A 7,198-nucleotide genomic window follows, 5' to 3' on the forward strand; every position below is an offset into this window, starting at 1 on the left:
TTGTCATGTTTCTTTTATTTTTCTGAGCATAATTAGTAGGGAGGATTTCACAAATGGCATTCGTATCCCTGAGAGTCCTCCTTTTCTTCTTTGGAAATAACTACCATGACTTTGGAATGGAGCAACTCGAGTGTAAGATGTCCATATCAAAGTTGAAGGCAGTTGGGGGACTTTTTGACTCACTGAGTTGATCATGGCTTGACTCTACGAGTCCAATTGGCTTAGCAAAGCAAACAACCGTTGCAATTGGAGATCACTGTTTGGATGCAGCTGGAAGTCTGGAAATTCACTTTTGAAAGTCATGAAAGCGATTAAATATATGTTAACCTTCAATCGGCTCAGTTAGGCTTTTGAAGACGGAACAAGATATATCAGATGAGGCTGGTAAACCTTGTCTGATATAGATGGCCCGAGGCCTGATCTGACAATGATGTTGACTCGTTTTGAGATTATCTTTGACTTACCTCCACGGCTTTTTTTATTTTTACAATCGAGGGGAAAGCACATCACTACTCATTTGTGAGTTAGTTGGTGTGAAAACTCTAAGGCTTCGTTTATACAAACATGCCAACGTTATTTTCCTGTGGGCCCATAATCAACAAGGGTTTCTTTTACGTTGACCATGCATTCTACACGAAAATCCATTAGCACCACCGCCATGCAAATGGATTTTTTTTTACATGTGGGATGCCTTTTCCATGTTTGTCTTTTCTTATTGGTGGGAATGAAACAAAAGAAGCCTAAGTACCCCCTTCCCCGTGAGAGAGTACATTATTATTATTTTTTTGGAATAAAGGCAAACGTTCTTGTTTTATAAAACAATTTTTACCACATATACATACATTTATCACAATGCTTTTGTTTGAGACAGCTGGATTCGAATGACAAGCTGTCATCCAAAGTCCCTATAAGAACCATTAAACATGAGCACGTTGAACCATCCATTAAGAAGCGTGACGCTTTTCCCAATTTTTACCTTCTTAAGCTTCTTTCATTCTCTCCGCTCTCAAGAGATTTTGACCTGTAATAACTTCATGCTTAGAGTTGTGCCTTAAAAAACAATCTTATTCCATGAGATCTCTCCTCTCTGCCCAACCCACTGTGTGGCCGATAGGAGAGAAAAACATCTCGTTGACTGCTTAAGCTATCAAATGTAACCTCATTCCAAAAAAATTCTCACTTCATAAACCATAGGTGCCCATTGGATCCCACAGCACACTCATGACAAAGACAACACCAACTAGCCAGGTGAAGCTCTATCAAAACCAACTCGCCCTTGGAGGAAGATCAGCCCCTCAAAGGTACGAAAAGGGTGCCCTGTACTAGGTAACATGAGGTCACATTGTACTCTACATTCTTCTCGTATTCCCACCTTATTTTGTCCTTACTATTTATAATCCTCGCCCTTGCCAATGATCGAAGTAAGGCCTGCATCTGTTGAGAGGTAACTAAACTGTGTTGTCAAGCTACATTCATATGCCATTAGCTCTCAATCGACCAACTGTCATTTATCCTCCCTCACATACCTCTGTTGATATGAAAAAGATCTGGATATCTAAGTCATAATGGTTCTTCTACTGCCCAAACATCTCTCCAGAATGATGTTTTTTCCCGTCACCTTTCACCACTTCAACACTTGATAAAGCAAAGTAAAACACCTTTAAGATCCTCTTCTAAAAACGTGACTCATTCTTCCACTTCGTGTTCTCACCCAATTTCATGGCCACCCATCAAGGCCATACTTTTTTCTCATAACCCTCCCTACCCCCTCCTCATTGGCTATCAACCACCACTTTACCAATAGTGCATTATTAGAATTCCTTAAGTACTTAATCTGCAAACTCCCTTAGAAAGCGGTTCGGTAACAACCTCCCTACTAATGGGTGCAACAACCTTCTTTTCTCTATCTACGCCCCAAATAAAGTTGTTAAGAATCATGTTTATTTTCTTTTAAACTACCTTTGTGATAGAGAATATCTCCATAAAATATTGTGTAATTATGACATGAGCATGTTTAACTAAGGTGTACCTGCCTATTTTTTAGAGCACTTTGTCCTTTTATGCACCAGCCTTGCTTCTTATCTTGTCCTCCATTGATGCTCATAGTTTGGCCCTTGTGACTCCCTTGTGCAACTTGGATCTCCAAGTAACTCATGGGCAAGTCTTGCTTCGCAAATTAAAAGAACCTTCTAGCTGTAAGTTTTAAATTCCCAATGTCATCATTAAACAATACAATGGTTCACTCGCAAACCAGAGATTTTAGTAAACATCTTAACAATGAGCCCCAAACATTCCATATCTTTTCACTCGTTTCACCAAAAGCTAGGACATCATCCGCAAGGAAAATATGCGAGAATTGGGTCAAACCTTGTAAGTTCACCCCCATATACATACCACTTATACTGGGCGCTTCAAGAGATAACTAAGAACTTTCATTATCAAAATAAAAAAAGGGGAGAAAGTGGATCCCCCTGCCTGAGCCCCTTCCTAGGTTTGAAGAAAGGACCTTGTTGGATATTAAAGTAAACCGAGATCAAGGATGAGTCCAGTATCCCTTTGATCCATCTCACCCACCTTTTCCCAACCCCCACCCTTAGCAAGACTTTTAAAAGGAAATCTCAACTCAAAGAGTCGAAAGCCTTACGAATGTCCAACTTAAGCATAAAAAAACTTCTTCCTAAAATTGTGCATCATATGAACTGCTTCATGCGCCATAAGACACCTCTCATGAATTCTTCTCTTAGGAATAAAATCAAATTACGAAGACCCTACGATTTTGTGAACCTCTTGCCTAAGGCGCATTGCCAATACACGAGTAATTATCTTCAATGGGATGCCCAATAAGGAGATAAGCCTAAATTTGTCAATATCGTTTGCCCATGCTCTTTAGGAACTAATACCAACAATGATTTCTCCCACCTTCTAGGCAACTAAATATTAGTATGAAACTCATTAAAAACTGCCATGAATCCGTCCCTTCCTGCTGGCTAAGTGGCTTTAAAGAATTCAATCGGAATGTCATCCACCCCCGAGCCTTGTAGTTGGGGAGCCCTCATCCACCAAGAATGACTCAGTCAAAAAAGCCCTTGCTCGATCGTCGAAAGAGCTCATGCATGAGGCACTAGTGTCAAATGATTCTTGGACCAAATCTGATACAAAGAAGTCCTAAAAGAAGCTCATGACAACGTGTGAAATATTCTCTTTTTTAAACACACATCCCCCAATGGATAAAGAATGATGAAAATTTGTTCTACATCGAAGGGATGCATATAGGTAAAAGAATTTTATGTTTTTGTTGTCATGTTGCATCCAATGGACTTTTGATCTTTGTTTTCATCTAATTTCTTGCCTCAATCACCATTCTGATATATTGTCAACTAGAAAAATAAACCTTTCACTAAATCCCTGACCCTCCCCGAGGACGTCTGCACTTATGGCAATGTTATCTTGTAGTAGTTTTAATTCATTCTCCCATGCCCCAGTCTCTTGAAACTTGGTTGTTTCTCCTGCTTCAACCATTGAATTAACTATTTTCTCACATAATTCATCTGCTTGACCGAGGGCTGCCTATGAACCAGGTTGTGGATTAGTACACCATTCCCTCAATTTTTCACTACAAAGGCCCAATCGTGCAACCACCATATTTTCAACCTGAATTTGTGCCCATGTCTTGATTGGACCCCATTCTAGGGTAATGGGTGAATGGGTGTGTGATCCGAGATTGTAATTAGCTCCATATCAGCTCTGTTATCATTCATCCTTTCCCTATATTGTCTATTTATGATGAATTTGTCCAACTTTCTAAAGAATGAGTTGATCCTTTTGTTGGACCATGTGAAAAGGCCACCTTAAATGTGCATGTCCACTATATATGGACTAGACTTATAGGAAGTCTGCAAACTGCTTCATACGGCTTGTATAATGTTATTTCTTATTAGATTCATAAGTATAGAGCAAGCAATTGAAATCACCTGGAATACATCAATTGATCAAGTACATGTGCCCCAACTCCTCGAGTTCCTCCTAGAAAGGCCCCTTAAGGGATGAGGTAATGGGGCCATAAACCGCAGTTAGCGTGAAAGGAGCCTGTGACACTGGGTGATCGAAGCATAAAGATAAAGAGAACCTTCCATGGTGAACAACACTATGATTTAAGCCAAACTTAAACGACCGGATCCGTGCTAGGGGGTAAAGATCGTGTCTGGATCAGACACAAATCAACCCAGAAATCTGTAATCAGCACCGGATCCTGACTGTGAGATCGAGTTTGGGGCTGCACTATTGGGTCCACTCGCTGATCTGAAACCCCGTCCAGGGCTAGCTGTGGGGGGACACAGGGCGTCCTCTAATCCCCTTACGAGCATAGGCCAACATCGGATACTGTGGGCCCCACCACCGCCCAAAAAGCAGGAACTGGCCCCGCCTTTTTCAAAGATCACCCAGTCAAGGAAAGCGTTTCCCACACTGGATCCGCCGCTGGGGGCTTCTCGAACGTCGCTGGGAGGATCACAGGTCTTTCCCACTGCAACACTAGTACATTTAGCTTCAACCTTTCAACAAGAGACGTGTGAAACCATGGGTTTGGAGTTCGTAATGTCCCTTCAGCTTGGTGACTTTCACAAGTTGCCCCTACCAGATGAGTAGAGCCCTTGTGGACTCACCCCTGTAAAGTTGAATGCCACAATTAGCCTACGTTTTACAACTCAAATAAAACATGGAATTCACAAGCATATGCTCTCGCTGCAATCTTTGTTTGTTTGTTTTTTCTCGCTAAAAAGCTGCTTGCAAGGTTGTGGGGGCTTACTTCACCAACCAAAGATATGGTTTGTGTGTCATCATGGTGAGGATCGATTTCTTTTATAAGAAAATGACTTGGTTTAGGCCAAAAATAAGGCCCTCAGCCTATATATTATATGAACCCTGTGTAACATATAATTAACACGTAGATATTTATGTGGACGCCAATCACAGGAACATATGATGACGTCGTATATTTCTATTAAGCTTCTCATGTGGAGTACTCGATTATGTAGACTACTCACATAATACTTGCAGCAAACAAGCTCATCAGTCTATTGCAAAAAACGTTAGATCTTTGTGGTACGTTAATTTGTAGGAAAAGCTGACATTTAGTAGTATACGTTCACAGCAAAAGATCCATAGGTTATACCTTTTCAATGTATGGTGACAAATTGGGAGTAGTCATTGAAATTTTTGTAAAGAAATTGTCAAAGAAAGGTAATCCCAATAATTGAGTGGAGATAGCCAATTGGTTCCGGTGATAGTGACACTAAAATTGTCCGCAAGCATTAAAATTGAAATTTGAAGTTGATTGTGAAATTTCAATAATGCTGCAGTGTGTGTCCACACATGCTGGACATTGATGGCTTGAATGCCACGCACATTGGTCCGTGTCCATAAAAGGAGAGGCCCTAACTTAGATGAGACGTGTATGATTTAGATATATTACATCAACTTCTCTATGATCAAGGCTGCAAATAATTAGCCAATATATACACACTATTAGATGCCAACTGTTTTTGTCTTTCTTACTGTGCTTTCATCACCTGCAGTTTCTCTACTTTATTCCCGAGATTTAGAGGCAGTTTTTGTTACGACTTGATCTAATCTCTTGCAGTGATGCAACAAAAGCAACTCATGACTTGGTAGATGTATGTCCTATAACAGGAAGCCGTGTTACGAGAGTGTTCTAATGACAGCCATAACTAGGGGGTCTCAAGGGATCGGGTATAACTTAGTCCCAACCCATACTGGATTTGATCCTGTCAAGGTTTGGTAGCAAAGGAAGGGTTCTAATTTCTATTCAGGTCAGACCCATGAGATCCGGTTGGCATGCGGAACCAAGTATGGTTTATGAGATTTCACACCAAACCCAGGTCCAAAATAAATGTCCACAAATTTTCTATGTAAAAAAACATAAAACACATGTTTTTACTGGGTATGGACCAAGCCTGATCCATGTAATCCTTATCAGACCCAGTTATGTTTCCCATGGAAGATGCTATCAAACCCAAGTCTGGACCCAGTACCAGCACCTCTTAGTCGAGTCCAAGTCCAATTCTGTCAGAGGTTGGACCCGTTGACACCCATAGCCATAAGCAAGGAGTCTCATTTTAGAATCCCACATGGATTATCCTCCAACTTACATATCAAAAAAATAAAAGAGGGCACATGACAATATTGCATCTTCATACCAGAGTAGTAGCGGGCTTGGAGAGAAGGTGACCCCTTCGTCCCAGGTTCAACTCTCATCAGGTGTGTTGGTGTCTTTCACTGGTGGTCTCCATAAGAGTTTGGGTGTCGGCAAGGAGTAAATGGATCAGACTTGGGTTGGGTTTAGGCATTACCAAGTCCAACTTAATCGGATATGGCCTAATCGGGATCAGATAGAATGCGATAAAACCAAACCGGAATCGACTAGCATAAAACCCAACATTTACACTTAATCGGGTTGGGTTTTAATTGGGTTTCAGGTTTTGTCAGATTTAGGTTCAGGTTTGACTGCAAAACTCAATACCAAACCTGAATCCGATTATTAATTGGTGCTGAAGTTTCCTACAGGGTAAACAGGTTCGGTTTGGTCGGGTATCCGAACCAAACACGTTCTGTTTACATCCTTAGGTGTTGGTGACCCCACCCCGAGATCACCCGCTTCAGTGGGGTAATTCGTCATAAAAAAAAGTTGTATCTTTATACATGCTCGTAGGAAAATGGATGAAACACCATACTTTTCCATGTATAAGTTTTTTAAATACACTTTTCCATTATAAGTTGTGCGTTTGGGATGATGGTCAGTACTTGGAAAACAGGATCCGGGATAACATGCGAACATTTTACTTGGCAATGTCATTTCATATGTCTTAAACTGAGAAGATCCATTGCGGAACAGCAGATCAAGCTAACCTGAGTTGGGCGTGGTAGCACCGAAGTGACCAAACCAGGAGGATGATGCGTACCCTGATTGGATGCTACACATAAAGCTGGGCTCACCATCCGGTACACTTCTACCACTACCATGTAGCATCGGGACTCACCATTCATGAACCAACATGCACATATTACCTTTTAAGGCGATGCCCTAGAAGCGTGACTTTCATTGAAATCCAGAGAATCATGTTTGGCTTCACACGTGCATGTACACACACGGAGGGAGAGCATAGATTTGATTTGAGAGGTT

Source organism: Nuphar pumila, chromosome 7, assembly GCF_984573655.1.
Source record: "Nuphar pumila chromosome 7, dmNupPumi1.hap1.1, whole genome shotgun sequence".
NCBI classification, from domain to species: domain Eukaryota; kingdom Viridiplantae; phylum Streptophyta; class Magnoliopsida; order Nymphaeales; family Nymphaeaceae; genus Nuphar; species Nuphar pumila.